Genomic DNA, 26,257 nt, shown 5'->3' with positions numbered 1-26,257 from the left:
GCCTGCCAGGAAGGGTACAAGGGTGGGTTAAAACTCCACAGAGTTTATTGAAGCAGTTTCTCTGTACCCCCCATGAGCAGGTTTTTCCTTACACAGCCTTGGCAAGGCCTCTCATGCTTTTCCTAGGCATCCCAGCCTGAGCTCACAGTCTTTTATAAACAAGGAAAGAACAGCAGTCCCAAAACAAACATATCTCTGGGCCTGCCCACCTTGCTCTGATGAAGCTCTGGAAATCTGCACTCTCTGCAGAGGTCCTAGGCTGATCCTTTCCATCAGGGACCAAAAGATAGGCTGTCTGTTCTCCTCCCTGGTCAGCCAGCAACTAAGCTGCCTTTCTTTCTTTTTAAGTGCCCTTCATTACCTGACAGTGCAAGAGTAGCAGGATAGGGCTGAGTGGGTCCACAACAGCTCATTAACCCTTGCTGGCTCAGTGTAGGGTTGGAACACTTCATGATAGAGTACATGATTAGATTAGAGCATTGTACATTACATCCAGTTGTCTCTGGTCCTGAAGGTTGCTGCCATAGTCAAGGATACCCAGATCTAGTTTTGATTAGGCCTCCTCTTCTTCCCACTCCCAACCAGGCCCCAAGCACAACCCCTATGCTGTGGGAAGTAATATCTCATAGAAAACCTTATGCAAAGAATGTTCCCTGGCAGCTTGAACCATTAGACTACTTTACCTCAGTGAAGTTGCTCAAAAGGAAATGTTTCAGAGGGGTAGCCAAGTTAGTCTGTAACAGGAAAAACTTAAAAAACAAAAAATAGTTTAGTAGCACTTTAAAGACTAACAAAACATGTAGATGGTATCATGAGCTTTCCTGGGCACAACCCACAATGGTTTGTGATGGTGAAATGGGCTCTCTCTCTATTTTGAGTCTATAAAATAATTATGCTATACTTATGATAATGTCCTACTGAATGTATAAAAAGTATAATGTTTCTATAAGTTTTGGGGACTACACTGCTGAATTTCATACAGATGTGACTCCAGAGACCAAATGTACATAAACTCAGAGAGACGTCAATAGGATTTTAGATATGAAATCAGTGCTTTCTAGAATACTATAGGATTGTTCAATAAAACTTATAGCAAGAAATGCACAGTCTAGTACTTAGATATTTCAGAATAATTTCTACAGAATTATATTATATTGGTTTAATCTTTATTCTGTAAGATTTTTATGTAAGAGTGCCTGTCTTTCAAAAGTGTTTTGAGGCAGTGTTGGAAATCCTTGGATAAAAGGTGCTGTATACAATTAAAGCATTATGCTACTTTTAGGCTTCAATGATTGCAAAATTAAAGATACAAATAAATATAAGACTGATTAATTTTAGGCTTGAAGTACATTACTGAAGACTAGAACAAAACCTTTAAAATGAGACTCATTTACATGTAATTAAATATAATGGCAAATATCTTAGTATTATCCAAAGTGGAAAGACAATGTTCCAGGAACTAACTGGGATTCATATTGGCAGAGATCTTCTAAAGGAAAGTTGCATCAAATCTGGTCTACTTTTATTAGGAAATTACAACCCAGTCTTCTAAAATGTCTAAGGAACATTACACAATTTAACAGATATTGGAGAAAACTATTGTATCACCCAAAAACATCAATGTTTCAGTGTAGCTCTGGTCAGTAGGATGACAAATCATTACATGTTGAGTGGTTTTAATTCCCTATCACAAAGCAAAGAGCCATAACTGACATACTTTGTGGCAATTTTAATTTTGAGTCTGCAAACTCATAGGGTACAGTATATCTAAACTACATCCCTTTTTTGATGAAGGGTTGTAAATTAGACATATCAAAATTGTAAATGAAGCTGCGATTTGAATGTCCCATACTTCACTTGCATAATGGCGGCTGCGGCGCTTTTTTTTTTTTTTTTTTTTTTACAAAAGCCACTTTTTGAAAAAAAAAAAAAAAACCCACGCAGTCAAGATGGGGATCTTTTGACAGAAATACCCCGTTTCAAAAGATCCTGTAATCCTCAAAAAATGAGGTATACAGGATGTTTTGAAATGGGGCATTTCTATCTAAAGATCCTCATCTTGACCGTGGCTCGTAAAAAAAGCCACGGCCGCCATTATGCAAATGAAGCACAGGAAATTCAAATCCCGGTTTCATTTACAATTTTGATATGTCTAATTTACATCCCTTAATCGAAAAAGGGATGCAGTATAGACATGCCCTTAGGTACATACTTTTATGTGACTGGTTCCATTGAAGGCAATAGGATAAATCCTGCACAAACTTAAGCAAATGCCTAAGTGTTTCCAGATCATGGACTTAGTAAAGAGGTCAAAAGCTGAATGGGCTTGTAGATGGAGCTTGAACTGATGCTGCTTTTGCTGTCTGTTCTAGGGATAGAAAGGCATTTATATTCCAGAGATATAAAGATAAAAACTTTCACCGCCACCAAATTCAAGTAAAACAAAACTCTTCAAAACTTCAAAAGCACATTTTATTTCCAATACATTCAGTCTAAAGCAGAGTTATTTTAAAAGGTTTGTAATGTGTCAAATTCCTATTTGCAAAATGGATGCTTCTTTACCACATCTCTTATTCCCTTTATATCATACCTGTGGACAAATATAATTAGTTCTTAAAGGTCTATACATAAGTAAGGTTCATACAGTACCACAATTGAGAGAAAGTGTTTTGCTCATATTTAGGACTAGATTTATCCCAGGATCTACATCAGCTTCTACTAGCTCAGAGCCAGACAGTTGGATCAGTTGGTGGAAACAGCTCCTCTCTCCAGCTTCTGTCTGTAGAGCAACTAAAGAGGTAAATCTGCCCTTGTTTTGGAAAGGCAATGGCAGTAACACTGCCCTCTCTTTTTGGTTTGACAGCTCCCTGGGAGGCAAGGTCTTTGCTGAACAGGGCAGCAACTTTAACACTTTTCTTGAAGCAGTTTTAATGAAGCCAACACACCTGGCTGATAGTTTACTCACCTAATTAAGTTAATTTTGTAGTTGACACATGAAGATGTTTATGGAGACTACCTGATTTTATAAGGCATGCACACTCTCAGTGAGAGGTCATATGTGTTATTTCTGCAATAAATCAAAAGGAACATGAAAAATGTCATACCTAGCTCTGACTTATCTGTCGGTCTGGATGACATAAGTGTTCTGCTGATTGACACGACAAAGCCCAGAGCCAAAATATTTATCCTTACTGTCACTCAGCAATTATTTGCCACAAAAATGACATTTCATTAGACTCATCAGCTTGTCACAACTCTAAAGAAAATAAAAAATTAGAGTTTAGAATGGACCTCCTTGAGAAGCGTTCTATATATTGTGAGTCAGTATTAAGAAGACATTTTTTGTAGAGTTATATTCTATCATTAATATTATCTTTGGCCTGATCAGACATTCATTTCATACACAGAACTCCTACTGACTTCTTTCTAAGTTTATGTGTATAAGGTTTCCAGTATCACTATTTTGTGTGCTTTTGGTGACCTAAAGTAAGACACTATTTGAATACTATAATATTCAAAAGTAAGAGATATTATGAGGCAAAAGAGAGCTGTTTTCCTTCCAAATACAATATTAGGTGTTAAAAAAAATTCTAAGGGACCTGTACCTTTTATATCAGCAATGGGCAATCTAGATTAGTGAGTGGGCCACATGAGTGGTCTGCCTTCATCTCAGTGGGCTGCCAGATTGTCATAACCAAGACAGTCTCCTAATTATGGTCAGTTTTGCTAACTGCGCTTGCGTACCTAAAATTAGGGAGCAGGGGAGGTGCCAACTGAACAATAGCAGCACTCTGATAGGATGCAGAGGGAATGTGCTACTCAGAGTCAATGTTGTATGCAATCAGCACACACCTCCCATACTCTGCTATGTTAACAGGAGATGCTGACACAGCTTCCACCTCTTGTTGAATGGAATAATTATGTCAAAGGAAGAGTGCTCCAATAATAATACAGTGTGTGTACCCCAGACATGCAACATATGCACAGAAGATTTTATGCAGCTGTGCCAGTGTAGCATGGTTGTGAAGGCAAGCCTTACTTCACATGGGCTAACAACGGGTATGTCTACACTACCCCGCTAGTTCGAACTAGGAGGGTAATGTAGGCATACCGCACTTGCAAATGAAGCCCGGGATTTGAATTTCCCGAGCTTCATTTGCATAAGCGGGGAGCTGCCATTTTTAAAACCCCGCTGGTTCGAACCCCGTGCAGCGCGGCTTCACAGGGCTCGAACTAGGTAGTTCGGACTAGGATTCCTATTCCGAACTACTGGTACTCCTCGTGGAATGAGGCAGATATCCACTTATGGCTAAGTTTCCCATGTGTGGCTAAGTTTCCTATGATCCAATAAAGTTTATTTACAGCCGCTAGTCCCAGCTCTCAGTGTTCTGTGCTTTATTTAGCTTTTATTTACCCCTAAATGTCTTCTAAGAGCCCAACAAACAGTGGAAGTTTTACTAATGCTGCTAGACAAGTGTTTCTGAAAGTGTTCCATGAAATCACTTTCAGAAACACATTAACTGGCCGCCCTGGTTTGTTTATTTACTGGCGCTGCAGAGCCTCGCAGCTCCCATTGGCTCTGTTTAGTCCTTTGCAGCCAAGGGGAGCTGCAGGAAGCTTTTAGAAAGCCAGTTACAGCTCCCTGACTCTGTATTGCCATTAGCATCAGCACAGATGTGACTCAAGCCAGCTGGCACCAGTCTCCAAGGGACCATTTACTAGGTGAGGGCTCAACATACTTCAGCCACGCCCGTCCTCTGACCCACTTCCATATTGAAGCCAAAGAACTGGTGGCTGCTGTGTGCCAGCTATGCCAATGTATTTCCAGTTAACAGTCCCCTCAGATTGGGTGAATTTTCAGCTAGCTAGATGTATCTGCTTTTTCTGACCCCTTTAAATGGTTAGATGGCATAATGGGGCTAGAATGCAACCAAGATTCTTAGCCATTATGTCCGTAGATTAGTCTTTCCTGGGGTGATACTTGAAACTGTTTCACAGATGATTATACATAAAAACTAGGTTAGCCAGAATGATTTGTAAACACATTTCTTTCCAAAAAGAAATTACAAATGTAGAAAGGGGCCAAAGATCTGTAGTGGTTTAAGACAGTCCTGATCCTTCGAACACTTACTATTGGGCATAGTATAGAAGTAGTACTATTGACTACCGGTGTTAAGCGTCATGAATTTTTGTAAGCACTTAAGGAATCATGTTATAGATTAATAGAAGCTTATGGTCTGCTCTACAGATGTTCTCGAATGTGGTAACTGAAGCATTCTTAATCCCTTTTGAATAAGTTAACATATATATATATATATATATATATATATATATATATATATGAGAATTTGTTTGTTGTGAGCGAGCAAGCGAGTCTATGCGTCTGATTGTTCAAGAACTCCTAAATGATAAGAGCTAAGGTCACCATGTGGAATGCGGCTTCCTCTCATCACAACTTAAAGCAAGGTAAGGGTTTGGTTGTGCGCATGTGTATTTGAAGTTCCCTTCCCACCCGCCCCACATACAGGAAGGCTTAAAACCATACAGAACAGAATCACCATGCAGGTAAAAGGGGCTGGTTGTGGGTGTGCACCCCCTTCTCCTGTCGAGCCCCAAGCCTCCCATCCCCTAGGCACTTTTTAGGGAGATTAAGGGGCTGCAGATCTCCCCTCCCATTCATACAGGAAAATTGCTGGCTGTTCCCCTTTATTAGGGAGCAAGGGAAAAGTGCACCATTTCCTGCATTCCACACTCTAGCTGAGTGCAGGGGGCAGATGAACCTGGACCTGCCCCATTGGATGACGTGCACCCCTCTCTGGGCTGTGCCCACTGGAGCGGCTGCGGCCATGGACAGGCATTTCTCACCTAGCCCCAAGGTGCTGCAGTGAGACAGGGCTGGGGTAGCCCTCTCTTCCCAGGGCAGCCTGCGTATTGAACCCCTCAGTTCCAGTCCTACCCAGAACAATGATTTAATGAAGAAAAACAAAAATTGAGTTAAGGACCAAAACAATGCCAGGTAAGTCATCTAGAATTTTACAAATATATTTTAGCCCAGTTAACACTGAGCAGACAAGAAACAAAACTTGCTTGAACATGAAATGTGTAACCACTGTAACACATATAAACCTATATTAATTGGCTTGTGTGTAAATACATCACTGCCTGCTAATGGATAGACTCAGAATTGCTCATCAGTGTTTCACAGGCCTTCTACTGCTAACAACGAAGAATCATTTGCTTTTAGTACAAGTGAAAAGGGCCTAAACTTTTGGAGTATGAGTATCTGAGTACAAGTTCCAAATAGCTAAAGTGGAGACACAGTACTAACCACTGAGTCTTAGGACACCATGGCTACATCTACATTGGCAAAATCTTGCCACCTGTCTACACTGGCCGTGAGTACTTGTGCAAGAACACTGGCATTCTAATGTATAAAATCAGGGCTTCTTGCGCAAATACTCTGATTCTCCCACTCAGGGATAAGCCCTCTTGCACAACTGTTCTTTCACAAGAGGCCAGTGTAGACAAGCAACATCAATTTCTTGAGCAGGAAAGCCCGATGTTTAAAATGGCCATTGGAGCTTTCTTGCGCAAGAGAGCATCTACACTGGCACGGATGCTTTTGCGCAAAAGCACATCTCTTGCGCAAAAGCCCATGCCAGTGTAGACGCTCTCTTGAGCAAATACTTTACAGCAAAAACTCTTGTGTTAAAAGTATTTGCGCAAAATCTTGCCAATGTAGACGTAGCTCATGAGTTTATTACTACAATATACTCCATTTCTTATAAAATACGTACAACCCAAATAGTATAGTTGCTCCTTGTCTGGAGCAGTTAGCCAATATTCATGGCATAACCAGTTTGTTTCCATTGGGGGAGAAACTGATGATGGAGTTAGCTATTTCTTTGCTGCTATCATGTTTATAATGTTTCACTGAACACAATAGAAACCAATAACAGGAAACAACTTCCTTGCTCTCAGTTTTCAAACCTGCTTTCTAGGCAGTGCCATGCTTGAAAGAAGCTCTTTCTCTCTCAGCTTCTTCCCAGATCTCTCTCTCTCTCTCTCTCTCACACTCTCTCTCTCACCCTCTCTCTCTCACACTCTCTCTCTAACTCATTTCAAGACTGAGCTTGTTAAGTATACAGAGGGGTTGGTATGACAAGAATCCCTACAGTGGCATGTAGTTGATATGTGACTGCTCACAGCAAATATTTCCATTTGCTGGACACTAAAGAGGAAAGGCTATAAGTTATTACAGCACATTCTTTCCCACATGTATGGCTGGTGAATCATAGTGGAGGTCAGGAAGAAATTTTCTCCTGGGTCAGGTTGTCCCTGGAGTTTTTCACCTTTCTCTGCAGCAAGGATAACGGGTCACTTGCAGGGTTAGAGTTGCCAAATTTCTAATCACACAAAACTGTACACCCAGCCCTGCCTCTTTTTGTGAGGCCTCACATGTTCCATTCCTCCTCCCTCCATTGCTCACTTACCCATCCTCACTCACTTTCACCCGACTGGGGCTGAAAGTTGGTGTACAAGAGAGCTCTGTAAGCTCTATATGAGGGTGCAGGCTCTGAGGTGGGTCTAGAGATGAGGGGTTCGTGGTGCAGGAAGCAGCACTGGGCTGGGGCTGGGAATTGGGGTTCGGGGGGAGTGAGGGCTCCCATGGAGGTGGGGCCAAAAATGAGAAGTTCAGGAGGCGGGAAAGGGCTCTGGGCTGGGGAAGAGGCTTGGGGTGTGGGAGGTGCTGGCTCTGGGAGGGAGTTTGAGTACAGGAGGGGGCCACAGGCTGAGGCAGTTGATTTGAGGTGTTGGAGAGAGTTCAGGTTGTAGGGTCCTGGCAGCCCATAATGCGGCTCCAAGGAAGCAACTGCCAGGTCCCTGTGGCAACTAAGTGCATGGAGCCAGAGAGGCTCTATGATCTGCCCTTGAGCCCACTTGCTTCCTGGCCAGTGGGAGCTGCAGAGCCAGCACTCAGAGTGGGACCAGCATGCAGAGCCTCCATGCGCCTAAAGGCCACAGAGATCTAGTGGCCACTTCTGGATCTACACAGAGCCACAGAAAGTAGGGAGCCCCAATTGCACTGCCGCCCAGAGCCACCAAGTTCCCTTTCAACCGGGCATTCTGATGGAAAACTAGATGCCAAGCAAGCCTCATTTAAACAAGTGTAAATAGTGAATTCTCTGTAATTTGAAGTCTTTAAATAATGATGTGAGAGCTTTGGTAATTCAGGTCTATCACAGGAATGGGGGGAGGGGAGTGAGGTTCTGTAGCCAGCAAAATGCAGGAGATCAGTCTAGATCGGTGGTTCTCAACCACAGGATACACAGAAGTCTTCCAGGGAGTACATCAACCCTATCTAGAGACTTGCCTAGTTTTACAACTGGCTACACAAAAAGCACTAGCATAGTCAGTACAAACTAAACTTGCATACAATGACTTATATACACTGCTTTATATACTACTCTACACTGAAATGTCAGAACCATATTTATATCCCAAGTTGATATATTTTTATAATTATACAGTAAGAATGAGAAAGTAGCAAAAGTGTGCTGTGAGACTTTGTATTTTCATGTCTGATTTTGTAAGTGAGTTCTTTCTTAAGTGAGGTGAAAGTTGTGGATATGCAGGACAAATTAGACTCCTGAAAGGGAGATGGTTGTTGGAAAGGTGAAGAGTCACTGAACTAGATGATGGTGGTAGTTCCTTCTGGCCTTAAAGTGTATGAATCAGTTAGTATCCCAGAGCCTGTGTTTCTGATCTGTCCTGGGAAACCTCCTCTTTTTCACCCTAAATCAGTTTTTGTTCAGTCCTTACCATGAGGTCCTGTGCCTTGGATAGTGGCTTGTATTGTTTCTGTTACCCCTGTTTTTTTATAAAAAAAGAAAAGATGCTGGTACTAGGGTTGCCAAGAAAAAAAAGAGCCAGGGAATAACTTGTCAAGCAAAAAAGAAAAAAAAAAAAGGCTGAATGCAGTCACAGCCCCTTTAATTGCCACGTGTCCTGAGCAGGCTTCTGTCCAGCGCAGCGCAAGTGCTCCCAGGGTCGGCTGGGGGCTGTGCCAGAGAAAAGAGGCGAGTGCTCCCAAAAAAAGGTGAACTGTGCGTACCATCACAAAAAAAGCAGGCTTTAACTATAGGGGCATATAACTGAACCCTCACTGTTCCCAAATAAAAAGTAGTTAGCAGGCATGTCCATAAGTTCCAGCTGACAAACTTACTGTCAGTCACTAACAACCTCCAGTATCATGGTATAGTATATGGAACTCACAGTATTTTAAGGGGGAAATCAGGGGATAATAAAGGGGGCTTTTTTGCTTTTGTTTCTGAATAGCTTTGTGAGATGGGTCATTTTATCATGTCTTGCTGTCTGAAAGTTGTAAATAAAAATTGTTTTAGAAAATTCAAGTTCTAGAGTGCATGAGGGGGACAGCAAGTGCAATGGCAGAACGTAGCTCTTTTTTTCTCGTTTAGCAAATTCTCCCGACATCTATTTTTGGTCTGAACAATTTTGAGAATATAATGCTTCCTAATTGTTTCAGTTGATAAGCACAGATTTTTATGATGTGCAGAACAGTCTATTAGAAAGCTAAAGTCACCAAACTCATTTCATAGAAAATTTCAGGTCATATTGAAATCAAACTCCCAAAGGAAAAATAATAATTCTGTTTCCATAAAGCACACTTTATTTTTTACAATCTCCTTGTATGATGAGGAGGAAAAAAAATCACACTAATGTCTGAGTTTGGAAATCATCTTGAAAAGTGTCTTTTTAGACTAAATAATAAGTTACTAGTCTGGTCTTTACTAGCAGGTGAAAATATTAATGAATGCAACAGTGAAAATTTTGTAAACGTTGCGTCATTTATTTTATTTCTTAGTTATTGGCTGCTTTCGTGCACTACATTCTTTTCTTACTAGCCCACATATGCCATTATTAAGGTTAAGATTTAGTCATGAGCAATTTTAGTAAAAATTATGGACAGGTGATGGGACAATAAACAAAAATTCATGGCCCTGTAACCGTTCCATGACATGTACTATATACCCCAACTAAATCTTGGTGTTCTGAGTGCTCCAGGAGCACAGCTGCTGCTTGAGGTGGGGGAGCAGTGTGATGCACCCACTGGTGCTTGAGGTGGGGAGGACTCCAGAGCATCTTCTTGGGGAAGCCCAGGACTGTTGGCACAGCTGCTGGCAGGAAATGGCCTGGGACTGCTAGCATTGCTGCTGTGGTGGGAGCAGCCTAGGACTGCTGCTGTGGCAGGAGGGGAAAGGACTGCAGTTATCCTCATGGTCACCTGAGTCACTTCAGTGGCTCCAGGATCAGTCACATCTGCCAGCTGCAAAAGTCACAGAGGTCCCAGAAAAATCACAGAATCTATGACTCAGAGCCTTAATGCTGAGTTTGTATTTTATCTGGAAGGGAATTATTCAAAATAAGCTTGCTATATGAACTGGTCCTTTATCTTCCTCATTTACACCAGGTTTCAGTCATGTTGTTATAAATGTATATCAGTATAATTGAGGAAACAATTTAGCTCCTTTCACCTGCCTAGTGTTTTTTCTATATGGCTTTGAGAAGCAATCCCATTCCAGGCCCATCCCATTTTCCTGACACAAACTCTTATCTTGCTTTAAGTTATGATCAGAGGAAGCTGTATACTAAATTTGGTGGTCCTAATACTTATCATTCAGGAGGAGTTCTCGAACAGACAGACACACAGATTCATTGGTTCCTATATGTGAATGCCTGGCTTCAAATAAAGCTCTGAAGTGGGCCAAGAACTCAGTATATTTTGTGAACTTTAGCCCTCATTCAGCAAAGCACTTAACTTTTAGCACGTGAGTACTCCCATATACTTCAGTGGGATTAATTATACTGTTGAAGTTAAACCCCTACATTAATGTTTGCAGGATTGGAGCTTTGGACCCAGTCCTCCTCGCATTCTGTATGTAGACCCCCAGTGACTTTAATGACTGATGTAGATTTGCACCTTAGCTATTCTATTCAAGTCAACATCTCCTTCAGAGGATCACTTCCCATGTACTTACTTTTGAATCTTGCAGCCAACCTTTAACCCTGAGTCACTCTACCTCTTCGCTTATCATTGAGTCTGTTCAGTAACCAATTCCAGGCAGTGTATAACTAGCACTTTAGAACCATTTGAAGCATGCATTCTAGATGAAAAGCACTATCTGTGGGGTTAATAACAGATGTCAATAGTACTCAAAGATTGCTGTCAAACATTTTCAGGTAGAACTGATGTGTTACCTTCAAAAAGTCGGTGAGATTAGAAAAGTTTTCTTTCATTAGCTTTTTTCTAGATTGATATGATTTCCCAAAAGTTTATAAAATAAAACTAACAACTTTATATAGTACAAGAACATAAATATACTAATTATTAGAGCTGCAGTTCAATCACTGCCATGGGTATGACGATTTCTCTGTTTGTCTATGATTTTTCTTTCCATAGTCCTGCATTGCAACCTGTCATAGCGGAGGTTGCAATGCTACTCAGCTTTGGTCAAGCTACCCCACTTGGTGGGAGGAGGCTTGTCCACTTTAAATGGCTCTCTGGTAACCTTACATGCCATTTCTCCCTAACTTGTGACTTTTACTGAATTTACCATGACTAATTCATGATTTTTCATTTTTAAAATTCCACAATGAATCTGCAGCCCCATTAATTATACTTGTATTAGGTGCTCAAATAACCAAAAAAACTAATTACATTAAGATGACAATTTTCTGTAAAAATGCTTCGTATTCTTTGTACATGGATATGGATTATTTTCTAAGTGATTTGCATCCATGTGGCACACTGTATACCACCTGCAGGAAAATACTCTCCTTCATACTAAATGGCTGCGTCTAGACTGGCATGATTTTGCGCAAATACTTTTAATGGAAAAGTATATTGGCATGTGCCTTTGCACAAAAGATATGCTTTTGCGCAAAAGCATCCGTGCCCAGTATAGATGCTCCATTTTAGCCATCGGGCTTTCTTGCACAAGAAATTAAGGTGGCTGTCTACACTGGCCCTCTTGCACAAGAATACTTGTGCAAGAGGGCTTATCCCTGAGTGGGAGCATCAAAATACTTGCGCAAGAACCACTGATTTTGTACAGTACAAAGTCAGTGTTCTTGCACAAATACTAGCAGTCAGTGTAGACAGGCGGCAAGATTTTGTGCAAAAGCATCTGCTTTTGCGCAAAATCTTGCCAGTCTAGACGCAGCCAATATGTATAGTTCTCCAGGAGGAGAACTACTAAAACTTTGCTGTTGTCTCAGAAACATAGACTATGAATAGTGAGTTAATGATTATGTCCGATAATAGGTTTTTTTTGTTGAGATGTACATTAGGGGCCAAGCAATGCCCTAGAACGAACATAAGAACAGTCATACTGTGTCAGACCAATGGTCCATCCAGCCCAGTATCCTGTCTGCTGACAGTGGCCAACACCAGATGCCCCAGAGGGAGGGATCACAATAGGTAATCATCACACGATCCCTCTTCTGTCACCCTCCTCCAGAGAAACCGAGGCCAGGGACACCATTCCTACCCATCCTGGCTAATAGCCATTGATGGACCTAACCTCCATGTTGGTAGCCTATGTAAGCAGCGTAAGTGATGTTGTTCAGTGTGTATGCCTTTAGAATGGATTCTTTCACTGTCCACTCCTTCTCGTGATGAGATTTACCTGTCATCTGGTACTCAAGTAGCATAATCTTAAAGAGTACAATGCTCAAATTCTACAGAGAAATATTTATTTCAGGGGTGGGCGAATACTGGCCCATAGGCCAGATCCGGTTATCCCAGGGTTAGCCTTTGGCAGGCCGCCGCTATATTTACCTGCGCCTCCACAGGTACGAGCAACTGCAGCTCCCATTCCATGAATTGCCATTCCTAGCCAATGGGAGCTGAAGGAATCAATGTCCCAGTCTGCACCACTTCCTACAGCTTCTATTGACTGGGAACAGTGATCTGTGGCCAGCAGCTTGCCTGTACCTGTGCAGACGCAGGTAAATATAGTGGCATCAGCCACCCGGCACTAACCCTAGTTTCATTGCACTGCTGATTTATACCATCCATGACATCCACACATGCTACCATGTGCTATAGTCCTTAGTTTTGTATTCACTATCCCACATTAAAATGAAACCTGGAATATTTGCACAAGATCAAGATTTTGAACTAATTGCAGAATTAATTAATAGGGACAACTCATGTTTAACATCATGTCAGCTGGTGTTCTTAAACTTTCTTGCAAAGATACACTACATTTAACTTCAAGTAAGTCAGGAATAAAATATGAACTAAACCAAGTAGGATACAATTACGGCTTAGTCCTTGTATAAAGGGACTCTGGTAATCAGGCTGGACAACACGAGGGAAGGGGAAAGGGAGCAATTTGGGCTCAGCAATTTAAAAGGGCCCCTGGACCCTCTGCCAAAAAGCATCTCTTGATTGAAAGACACTTTTGATTTGCCCCATGGAGGTTCTGGGGCAGGGTTACTTGGCCTTGGAACCTGCATGGAAAATATCAAAATAGTCTTTCATCAAGAGATGCTGCTGTGGCTTTCCCCAGAGCAGGCAGAATGGGGCAGGGGGACGGGGAGGAGAGAAAAGAGGACAGGACTAGGCTGTTGTGCTGGCACAGGGCTCCTCTGGTGGGGTGGGGCTGTGGCTCCAGCCATGGGAAGGGGCAGGAGGTCCATTGATTTCTGCCAATGGGCCTTCTGGCAACGTGTTATTACATGGATGGAAAGATCAGCAAAGCTGACCTTAGGCCACCAGTCCCAAAAAGCAAGTCTCCAACTACACATGTAAATGCTCTAAGGAAAGACAACATATTAATTCCAAAACAAAATACTTTGTTAAATTGAGTTCATCGGCACCAATTCCATGGGCACACCGTGACTGGAGCACTCCAGGGAAAAATTCATAAGTGCTTAGCAACCACCAGCAGACAAACTCAACCCTCTGATACGACTGAAAATACACTGAAGTCTGGAGCCTATGGCTGCAATTATCTAAAGCTAGATGCACAACAGTTTAAATCCTGAATCATAGTGAAGTGTAGCAGATCCTGCAGATGACCTCATCTACAGGAATGAGATCTCTAAAGCATTGAAAAGGTAAATTCTCTAGGTACTGTGAGAAGGTCGTACGAGAGGGCTACAAGAAAGTAGCAGAAAGCAGGTATATTTGCTGCAGGTTAAACAAGTCCCTATTTTCCTGGTAACTAAACATGGTCACTCAAGGTTAGTTAAGACACCAGGAACTATTCAAGAACCTGCACTAATTAATTGAAATAGTTTGGTTTGTTTGGGACACTGGGAGCTAATCAAGGACCAGATAGAACTGGTTAAAAGCCTCCCCTTAAGTTAATTTAGTGGTGTACCAGGACTGGAGGGAGGAGGAGGATGCACTGCTGGAAACCGGAACTGTAGAGACAGCAGATGGTCCCCTGCAGGTGCACAGATGCGGGGCAAGAAGAGCCCTGCTCAGGGAACAGACCCTTTGGATTCCAGAAATCCAAGAGATGTAAACCCTACAAGAGAGGGAGAGACTGAGTCAAGAAAGCTAATCTGTGGCATCCACATCCCCTACCTTTTCCCCCTGCTGTGCCAGTGATGCAAGTGGCTAAGTCAGACCATAACCTGCCCCTGAAGTAAAGGAGGCGATTAGACTAGGAGTTGCTGTTTTCCTCAGATAGGAACAGAGAATACTCAGCCTACTGCTACCCAGAAGCACAGGACTCACTGTGTGAAATTAAGAGCTTTATTCTTTATTTGTTTATTTAACAATATTTATTCTAAATATTTATTTAGATTAACAAAATAATAAGCACCCATCTGAACATATCTGATAAATACCCTGCCTGTGGACCCTTCTCCTTTATAATAAGGAGGGTCCAATTTGAGTATCTCTCCTGATCTCCCCTCTGGTGGCATGTCATGGGAAAACTAGCGGTCTCTCTGATAGGAAGGTTACATAATACATAAAGCTATATATGGCTTTAAAGGTCAATACCAATATCTTCCATAAACCCATGGGAAGCCAGTGCAGATTGTGGAGCAATGACTCCATGAACATGTTTGCAGTGGACACTTGAATGACTATTTATGATACACAGAACTCTACTGAAAATGAGGAATGATGTTGTTGTCCATGTTTCTGGTGCAGGTATGAAATGGAACATATGAACGGAGAATGATTTATTAGGTGGTATTTGGGACAGAGATAGTTTGCTTATTGAGTAGTGTGGGCAAAGTTAAGATTAGGTATGTGATCGTAATTGTACATTTCCATACTTACAAATGTTTTATCTGATTAAGTGTAACTTTAATTGCAATTACTAAGAGGGCAAATTCTGTACCTCCACTGGCCCATTCCCCCAATGCAATGGTTTGGGAGAAACACTGCAAGAAGCATCTTGTAGAGTTTTTCTTCTCCTCCACTGATTAACACAGACTTTAGCATGGGAGGGGTCTAGAAAACTCTAAATTATTCATCCATACACTTTCCTGAACTTGCCATAATCACTAGAGGCCTAGATTGTACCCTGGAATGAGATACTTTCCTTAATACATTAAGATCTTCCTACAGGTAATGTCAAAAATTTCCTCCCCTACTTAAATCTCCTGCTATATAAAGTAAATATCAAACTGAATGTAAAAAGTAATATTTATTCCACTTTTCTTCTAGTATCAAGGATCCAACTCTAAGTAACAAATAAGTAAGAGTATCCTTTTAACAAACTCAGGGCCTGATGTAGCAGGAAATATTTGCAGCCTTCTGGCTGGTATAACCCCTACAAAGCCACAGATGTTGCTCCTCAGCAGAGCTAGCTATACAAATGAAAATGTGGCCACCTGCTGAAGGACTAAAGAAACAAAAACAACAGCCCCTTTGCATGAAGGAGCTGCACAACAGCTCAGAGGGAGGCAAGCTCCTGAATGTTATCGGCATTCAGAACGCTGCAGGCTTTGATTGTGTTGAATCTCACAAGCTAAGCATTGTTAAATATAATTCTTGGATAGAAGACCACAAGAGAAAAACCTAAGTGTGGAAGAAGTGGTGGTGATTTGATAGATACTATTCTTATCTCTTCTTTTCGAGTAAGCGAGTACCCAAACATCGTACATAAGAGACATGGAGAAAGATTTGTGGCTATTTAGTAATGCCGGCCATTTTCCGCAAAGACAAAAGTGATAACCTACATGTCCTGGCAAAGCTCCAAAGGAATACGTAAATTATGGCTACCTGAATTTCTCTCGTTATTTCAATTGTATATAGCACTTTTCAAAGGGGGTGTATGTGTAAATGAATATTTGATTTTTAAAAATTGGGGTCTAACCCAAAGTGAAAATGTCTAAACTGCTGGGTAGTGGGGCTATAGCTGTGGCTATATTTCAGAGTTGTATGCAATGATGCTTGGGATACACCAATTGTGCTTTGGAATGAAAACTGAAATAAGTGTTGTGTATAATACAGGTTGAACCTCTAGTCTAGCAATCTCAGGACCTGGTTGTTGCCAAACCAGAGAATTTGCAGAGCCACAGGTCAATATTGTACTGAGTGGCTCTCTTTATTTTTATTTCACTGAGGCGAATACATAGAAGAGTGCTTGCAATGCTGCTCAATAATGTATGCTTGTACCGATACACCCTATATAAGCCTACACCTAGTCTAGTCAAGTTTTATCAGCTCTCTTCATTACAAAGTATTAGTGTTGTTACACAATTTTACTGTAACTGGCACAAAGAAATAAGTAGATAAGCATAAAAAACATATTTTGCCACACTTCCACTGCCTGCTGGTCTTTAGAAGACATTTTGAGTAATTTAGAGCTAAATAACAGCATACTGACAGCCTGGACTGGTGGCTGTAAACAAACTTTACAGGACCACTGGAAACCTGGACACACCCACAATAAGCGGACAACCAACTAACTAAAATCTTGCCAGACCACAGATGTTGCTGGACTAGAGAGGTTCAATCTGTAATAATTGTTATTAGCAGTGACTGATAGGAGAGCTCAAGTACTGTAAATGAGATTCATAATGCATCATCACAGCTGGGCCTATCCTATTCAGTCCATCACAACTCCTAAAGCTCTAAGGCTGAATTAACATGTCCCAAGTCTCAGAGAGACCAAGCATTTCTGTCTCTGTCCTTCGCTTCCATCTGGCTGAACAGAAGAATATTGCTGCCGGTCAAAGACACATCTTTAGGCTACAATGCCCATTGGAATATTTTCCTAGCTGGCAGAATGCCAATTAGAGAGACAAGGTAGGTGAGGTAATATATTTTATTGGACCAACTTTGTTTAGTGAAAGAGACACGCTTTTGAGCTTACATAGAGCTCTTCAAATCTGGGACACGTAATCAAGGTGACACAGCTTAATACAAGATGGATTGTATAAGGGACCACTGAAGGCAAAGTAGCCTATTAAGATTCCCTCTAGTCATAGTGGCTAAAGGAATTTGTGGAGGAATGTGGGGAGGTTGTTAATGTTGTGGAATTCATGGAAGAAGCCTGTTGCCTCCTGGAGGCAACTGACCCTTTGTGTGGTGAGTGGTTTGAGAATGGTTTCTATGACATTCCTTCACTAGGAATGCTGGAGCCAGCTATGAAGGGTTTGCATAGGTCCTCTTGTTTGTGTGTCTTTGGAAGCATGTAGAAGGTCCCTGGAATAGGTTCTTTGGGAATGCTTTTGTAGAGATTTTTCTTGGATTTGTTTGGGGAAGAATTTGAGGGTAAACTATGGTGTGGGTCCTCTTTGAGATCTTTTTAATAGGTGGTGTCAGAGAGCTTTTGGTTGGCCAGGTTAACTTTGTGGTCATGGCTGAAGATTACAATGGTACCCCTTTTGTCTGCTGGTTTGCTCACTATCTAGTGGCACTTAAAACCCCTCACCATACAAAAGGCTTACTTCCTCCAAGACACAACAGTTTTCTTTCACAAACTCCACAACATTAACAACTACCCTCAGAACACCATCCTTGCCCCTATGGATGTTACTTCCTTATCCACCAATATCCTCCACAATGATGGCATAGCTGCTTGCCTCGAATATTTACAAGACAATGGACAATTGTCAGAAATCCACCCAAAATACATTGCTAAACTCATCCATTTCATCCTCATATCAATTTTACAGGCAACTACAAATTCTTTGTCCAAGCAAAAGGACAGTCATGGCACTAGGATGGCTTCCCAACTACTTAATGGACGACTTGGAAGAATTTCTGACCAACCGTTCCACAAAATCAATGATGTACCTGAAATAGACTGATGGTATTTTCATCCTTTGGACAGATGACTTCTATTCCCCCATAGATTGCCACCATAACTTTAACAACTACCATTGATCTATTAAATTTTCTCTGGAATACTTCCATACTACCATTAACTTCCTGGATACCACAATTAGCTTCAACAATGGAACCCTACAGATAACTATATATAAGAAACCTACAAATCACCACAACTACCTTCATTGATCTAGTAACCACCCCAAACAGATCAATAAATCTAGTTCGAACTAATGTAGGCATACCGCACTTGTAAATGAAGCCCGGGATTTGAATTTCCCGGGCTTCATTTGCATAAGCGGGGAGCCGCCATTTTTAAAACCCCGCTGGTTCGAACCCCATGCAGCGCGGCTACACGGGGCTTGAACTAGGTAGTTTGGACTAGGATTCCTATTCCGAACTACCGGTACACCACGAGGTGTACCAGTAACAACTTACATACAAATTCAACTTAAGAACAAACCTATCTTGTACGTAACCCGCAGACTGCCTGTATTGTAGGGGAAACTCTAGCCAAACATTTCTCCAGAGTTCAGTTTTATTCTCCCACCCCTCACTTCCCTCAGTCCTTTATTCTCAAGCTGAGGAGTCTGCTGAGAAAAGCCGCTCCGCGTCTCCCTGGTCTGCTGGGGGGGGGGGGGGAGCACTAGCTTCACGTCTCCCTGGTCTGCTGGGGGGAAGCAGCTAGTGCGGGGTTGCCTCACCCCGTTTGTAAGTAGGGATCCGATGTAAGTAGGATCCATGTAACCCGGGAACTGCCTGTACTAAAAATCATGGACTGAATAGACATGCTGCATTTATGGCTTATTTCAATAATCCCATTAACAATCTCAAAAACTGCATTCCCATGTATTGCTTACTCACCCCCACTATGATTAGAGAGGTGTTAAGAAGCCACTTCACCTTGAATGGTTCCTTGAAATATATGTTAAATATTTATGCTAAACAATTATGTTCCACTTTATATTTAGCTATGACACAGAGTGAGTTTCCCACATCTGAAGAAGGCCTCTGTGCAAGCTCAGAAGCTTGTTACTTTCATAATCTTAAGTAGTTTCAGTAAGGGAGATTACCTCACCTACCTTGTCTGTCTAATTTCTTGCCACCCACACTACATACAGTCTGTCAGAGAAGAACCTTCCACTGCTCCTCTTCATCTGTTGGAAAATGAGTTTATCCTCAGCCTATGGACCTGAATCTGCAATCTCTCCTTAAAAGCAGTGCTCATTGATGTTAATGAGAAATGCTTTATGATGCCTGATCTGACTTCCATTGAAGTCAGTAAAAGATGGATCAGCTTCCATACAGCATTTGCACCTTGGAAAGGAATGGTATTAGGCATTCATACATAAAGCATAAGTGGAGTTATGCACCCATGATGGATGGGAGAGGTGTTGCCCTTTTTTAAACATCCCAGCATTCAGTAACTAAGGGTATGTCTACACTACCCTCCTAGTTCGAACTAGGAGGGTAATGTATGCATACCGCACTTGCTAATGAAGCCCGGGATTTGAATTTCCCGGGCTTCATTAGCATAAGCGGGGAGCCGCCATTTTTAAATCCCCGCTGCTTCGAACCCCGTGTAGCGCGGCTACACGGGGCTCGAACTAGGTAGTTCGGACTAGGGTGCCTATTCCGAACTACCGGTACACCTCGTTTCACGAGGAGTACCGGTAGTTCGGAATAGGACCCTAGTCCGAACTACCTAGTTCGAGCCCCGTGTAGCCGCGCTACACGGGGTTCGAAGCAGCGGGGATTTAAAAATGGCGGCTCCCCGCTTATGCTAATGAAGCCCGGGAAATTCAAATCCCGGGCTTCATTAGCAAGTGCGGTATGCATACATTACCCCGCTAGTTCGAACTAGCGGGGTAGTGTAGACATACCCTAAAGGATTAAACCCAGGGCATCCAGGAAGTTTTGGAGGGAACCAAGAGAACCAATAGGAAGAAAGTGTTGAGGTGTGAATTAAAAGGGAATCTACCTGATGCAGTTCTTTTGTGAGAGTTCAAACCGGGACTGGGGGTGGGGGAGATTAATTGAACCAAGCAGGAATATTCATGCCTAGAAAAGGAATATCCATGCCTAGAAATGGACTGGACCTTGAAGCTACAGATACATAAGTGATAGGGAATGTTCAATTAGACATCATCAGGTTATTCTCTTTGTTTTGTAGTCTGGTTAAATTCCTCTGTGCTGAGTCCATGTTCCACACACACCCTTACGCTCTAACTAAAGCTGAATCCCAGGGAAGCAATTCTCTGTGCTTTAATCTGTTTCTTCTCAGTTGCTCTATAACACCTAGCAACCAAGTATGCTTTACCAAGTATATGGGTTTGTTTTGTTAATCAAATCACTTACAAAAAAAAAAAAAAAAAAAACCTAGGATCTGATTCTTGTGTCCTGGAAGGTAACAGGAAGCCTGCGTTTGCATGCCTAAGACTGAGAGGTCAGCTATGAGGGATTACAGTTTGTTTTGCTCAAGCTCTCTAGTAGTAAAAGAGTTTGGGGTATCCCACAGGAAGAAATTCCCAAGTGAATTTTCTTGGGTTCAAAAAGAAAAGGGTTTTGCACTGGGGTAGTGGCAGCATACCATCCAAGATCAGGGGATCTGTGACCTTGGGGAGTTTTTAAGCAGAAGCCTATAGAGGAAAGGTTTTTTTAAGGTCTCTTGCAGGCTCCCTCTTTCTGCACTTAAAGTGCTGAAGTAGGGAACAGCCTTGACAACCCATCAATATCTTATGACACTTTAGAAACATGTGGGCTGTGTCTACACTGGCGCGTTCTTGTGCGAAAACAGCCGCTCTTGCGCAAAAACATGCTTCCTGTCTACACTAGCTGCGCATTCTTGCGCAAGTAAACTGAAGTCGTACTGTAGAAAATCAGGGCTTCTTGTGCGAGAACTCTGATGCTTTCTCTCAGGAAGAAGCCCTCTTGCGCAAGAGCTCTTCCAGAAGAGGCCAGTGTAGACAGGCAACATGAATTTCTTGCACAAGAAGCTCCTATCTTTAAAATGGCCATCAGAGCTTTCTTGCACAAGAAAGCGTCTACACTGCTATGGATGCTCTTGCACAAAAGCACATGCCAGTGTAGACGCTCTCTTGTGGAAGTTTTTGCACAAGAACTCTTCCATAGAAGAGTTCTTGCGCAAGAAGCTGCCAGTGTACATGTAGCCCTGGAACAAGTTGACATGAGTAAGTTGGGAAGATAAAAAGTCATTTTGGGGTGTATTTTACATGTCTGTACATCCAGGGGGGTCTGCAGAGCTTCCATGGACCAGAAGTCACAGACACTGTATTTGCTGGAGAGGATACAACTCAGAGCAACAAGCTGGTGTTTCCATTGAAAATCAGTAATGGAATTTACTTTTTCAAAAGACCAATATACAATTTGCATGATTAGGTAAGTAGGTAGGTAGAAAGGAGTGAGCTACATAAAAATATTTCAAAATTATTACTTTTTATAATTTTCGTACACAGCTTTTTTTAAATTTCTTATTTCCAAACAACGCAATTTGGTTTTCCTACCTAATTCAAAATAAATAATTTTACTTCCACACTTGACAAATTACATCACCAGTATTTTAGTACTCTGCTTTTCATCTTTATTTTGGCAATTAAATGGGGAGCAGCTTGCAACGTGCTAGGATGATTAATCTTCCTCTCTATATTTCCTCTTTATATTATTTATTTATTAATATTTCCCTGCAAAAATCACCAATGTACATACATACAGGCAAGGAAAATTTAAGATTTTGTATTATTTTGATAAATCTCTTATTGGTAAAGCTAGATATATTGGGACAGGAGGGACTTATTTTCTAAATAAGAAATCTGAAATAGAAAATCTAATGTGATTTAAGAAACTGCACTATCATTCTGATATAGTTCTAGAAAGAAATGAAAATTAATAAGTCCATAATTAAAGAATAAAGCATGGTTGAAAGCATATAATTGATAAAATCATCATAATTTCTAGTGGTTGATTGGGATTTTTATTAAAACTAAATCCGCTTTCTAGTTCTTCTTGCTTATAGATTACTGACACTAGCTCTGGTTCATTTCCACAGAAATATAACTGAGTTAAAATATTTCAATTTTTATAAACTGTTTCATAATATCTATAATGAAAATGATCTAGTTAAATAAATTTAGGTAATGCAGTGAATTAGGACCTGATCCTGTAAATATTTACTTTCGTGAATAATTCCACTGAAGTAAATGAGATTCCTTACATGATTAAGTGACTGTTAAACAGGATTCAGTTCATTAATACACTACTATTTCAAAATTTAGTTTAGGTCATAAGAAACATTAGTTTGGCTGTTTCTACTTACTCCCTTGTGAAAAATAACATCTCAAAACGACTAGAAATTTTTGGCACCATTGGGGGGCATGTACAGGTAGTTTGGGTGAGGTCTGAGGCTGACTGACATCATTGAGTGGAATTAGGAGAACATGCATTATTACTATCTGCACTGAAACCTGATTCTGGCTGCTACTACTACTACTATTTTCTCTTTCTTGGACACCTAAATTAACCACAAATATTTTAAATAAATTGACTATGACAAGTTAACTGATATTTTTGGAGTCATCTCTTCATACCAATTTTTGAATTTTATGTTCTTTAAATAAAGATAGTTACCTGCTAAATACACAGTGGAAGAAGAATATTTTATTTTTCATAAAAGGTCTGAGGTGTAGAACGCACATTTAATATTTACTGTCCACCCAGAACACTGGATTCATCTCTCCATAGTGAACAAAAATATAAATATTTTGTGATAATATAGTATACACCCATTGTCTATTCTGCCAGTTATCATATGGCTTTGTAATTTTTAAAAAATGTTACTCATGCATGGTGTCAAATTTCAATAATTTAGTAAATTTATCAGATTACTTTGCAAATTTTAGAGTACCATATTGCTATAGTATTGTGGGTTTTTGAAAGCTAGTAAATATAAAACTTGGAATTAAGTGCTTTTCCTATGTCACACATATATTAATATGTAAAAAAAGCTTCTTAACATGTTGTGCAGCATTTTAAACATTAAGGATTATGGCTGAGGGACCTGAAGATAAAATAATAGATAAAAAATTACATTTCCTTTTTATATGAAATATATGATCAGGTATATTAGTCTTTTCATATCAGTTATTTCAGACATTAGATTTGGGTCCAATCCTGCTTGATAAGCCTCCATGGACATCAGTGGGTGCAGGATCAAGCCCATAATAATAAAAAAAAATAAAGTACACCAACAATTATTTAAAATATTATGAAATCAAGATATAATTAAGAAAACAAGAAAACTAAGCAAAGAACTTTTAAAGGTAAGTTAAAGAATATTTTAACAACTTAAGAGTATTCAAAGCTGGTTTAAAACAGTAAAGAGTTTAAATATTTGGTCACTGAGAATAATTCATGTTAAAGAGCAATGGAAAAAAGAATGTGTTAAAATGGGAGTTAGTCTTTCGAAACAGCCACTAGCTTTATTTTTTCCCCTTCGGTTTGCTATATTAGAAGTTTTTTTTTTTCTTTGAATTTACCTTTAGCAAAAACATAAATTAGCAATTTTGTTTTCTACTCATTTTTTCAGTTCATGTGAATTTTCTATTCAAATGGCCTGTTAATGTTTACATCATCTTTAATTTAAAAGGTGTTTTTATGACTGTCATCAGGCCAAGGTCAGGTTATTTATAATAAGGCCACCAAGGTCTCTAGCAATTTACTGTTCTCTAAAGAGCTCCTTTGTGCATGCTTGCTTAAACACACCTTTCATGCATTACCTATTTTTTCTATCCACAATATGACAACATAGAGCAGCTTTATACTTTCCATTTTTATTACTTATATTATTTGCCCTTAAAAAGAGTCAACACCAACTGAATTAATAAAACAATTTTTAAAAGTTAAAAACAATGTTCAATATATGTCTTCTCCGGTCAATTTTTACTGAGGGAAACTGATTCAAACTCAGCCAACCAGCAATAGCCATCTGCAGTATATAATAAAAAGCAAGCTCATTTAAGATCTTTCTACAGAAAATAAAATCCAGTCCCCTGTTGGGTTAGTGACAGAAACAGAAGGTTAAAACTATTCCATTAATTGCCAATCTGGCTTTCCTAGCAGTAGCCCTGCATCATTGTTTGAAAGCAGTGATAGTTCTCTCCATAGAAACATGTGGGAATTCAACAGTGGAGGCTGGCAAATGACTATACATCCTGTTGAAGGAGCTGACAGTTCACACTGTAAAGCCCTTTGGACTTCTAAACTCTTTGCCTCGAACACAAAAGCCAAGCCCCTTTTTCTTTCCCAGCTGGGAAACGTGTACACTACACCAAACCCTGAAACTGACACTGTGGCTAGAGCTGCTCCCGGAGAAGTGAATGAGTTTGGATGTTGGCGATTCATCATCTCCAAATCCAAAGCCATGTGGAGCTCCGCGGCAGCAAGAAAAGTAGAGAGGGGGGACAGCTTAGCGTGCACGGCCATCAGTTAGGGCTGTAAGTCTGCAAGATAGAATATAATGAATAGGCTCCCCCCCGGCCATTTTTCATTAATAGCCCTCCAGTTTTCTCACCGAACGGCAAATGTTGCCTCTTCTCCAATAGCGCTGCTGATAGGAATGTGCCTCTGTGGATTTCGCCTTACCGTGCAAGGGCCATGCTAAGACTTTCCATTTTAATTGTGGCAATAAAGTTCGCTTCGCTCTGATTTTTTTTTCTTTTATATTTCGAGACACACCGCGGACTTTTGCACTCGCCCGAGCCTCTCGGCAAGACTCTCTGGCTTCCAGCAATGCCGATGCTTTCTGAAGGGCATCCGGGCAGGGCTAGCTAGGGAGGAGGGTACCTCGCTTGCAAAGTGCGGAGCCTAACGCTCACATGCAATCTCCTGCCTGTCAAAGTCGATTGCAGGCGGCAGCAGCCGCCAGCAGCTTCCCCGGGTCCCAGACATCTTGCCCACACACGGCGCTTCCCCTCGCGCTGCTACGCTGCCCTGCATTGCATTGCCTCCAGCCCCTCCAACAAAAGGCGCTGTGGCTCCACAGCCGTGCCCGGATCCAGAGCCATCCATTCCCCCGGGGCCAGACCTTACCAGCTGCCTTGGCTGTCTTCGCCCTGCACGCAGCACGGAGGGCTGAGCGGGGCTCCCACGGCTGGTCCCGGTCCTGCCGCTGCTGCCGCCCGGCTCCCGGTCGCCAGCATCACTTCTCCATCAGCAGCCGGCAGCTCCCCGCAGCCGCCGCGGCAGCAGCAGCCAGGCGATCCCGCAATGGAACTTGGCCTTTCCGACTGACAGGCCGGGGCAGCCAATCGCCGCCTCCCCCCGATCGGAGCCGGGGGAGAGAGCGCGCGGCTCAGACCAATCAGAGCGGAAGGTCCCGACGTTCGGCGCCTCCCTTCCTCAGCAGGCTGGTTTCCGCGAGAGCGGCGAGCCCCTGCGAGCTGCTGCCGGGGCGAGCGGGGAGGCGTGCGGCGGGGCCGGGGCGAGCGGAGGGCGCGGGGGCCGGGACTGCAAAGCCAACCGCACGGCTGGGCTCCTCTCCCGCCGCTCGCGGGGTAGCTGCCCGCTCGCCCGGTGCCAAACCCCGCTCGCCCTGCCTGCACCGGCGGATGCTCTGAGCGCTCCCTGTAAATCCCTGGGTTAGCCCGACTCCCTACTTGTGTTCTGCTTGGGTGGGCCCGATCGCGCCAGGTGTTGTACAGGCTCCTCGCGAGAGAATGCACCTGCCCTGGGGAGCAGGGCGCTGGGACAGTTTATACAGTGCAGGGCAAGTGCTGGGAGCCTTTGAACCCAACCCCCCTGAAATGATGGAAATCACCTCAAGCGGGGGGGGGGGGGGGGGGTAGTTCCAGCACCTGTGCAGAGGCGTTTACAAGCGAATCTCATCCACAGACAACATATACCGCTAAT

At 42.0% G+C, this 26,257-nt stretch overlaps 1 protein-coding gene across 16 annotated transcripts in view; it reads right to left on the bottom strand.

Annotated features, from left to right (window-relative positions):
- Positions 1-26,008, bottom strand: part of B3GALT1 (beta-1,3-galactosyltransferase 1) — a 377,442-nt gene extending 351,434 nt beyond the window's left edge. For 10 of the 16 annotated variants that reach the window (XM_075933545.2, XM_075933535.2, XM_075933540.2 and 7 more), the window contains exon 1: positions 25,439-25,827. The gene's annotated coding sequence lies outside the window, so the exon portion shown is untranslated. Of the gene's footprint in view, positions 1-25,438 lie in introns of all 16 variants that reach the window. The other 6 variants (XR_016350045.1, XR_003086697.3, XR_016350044.1 and 3 more) reach the window with 4 other exon arrangements.
- Between the last annotated feature and the right edge of the window lie 249 nt (positions 26,009-26,257).

Source organism: Pelodiscus sinensis, chromosome 7 (assembly GCF_052426305.1).
Source record: "Pelodiscus sinensis isolate ZL-2025 chromosome 7, ASM5242630v1, whole genome shotgun sequence".
NCBI classification, from domain to species: domain Eukaryota; kingdom Metazoa; phylum Chordata; order Testudines; family Trionychidae; genus Pelodiscus; species Pelodiscus sinensis.
This window is presented reverse-complemented; position numbering and strand designations above follow the sequence as displayed.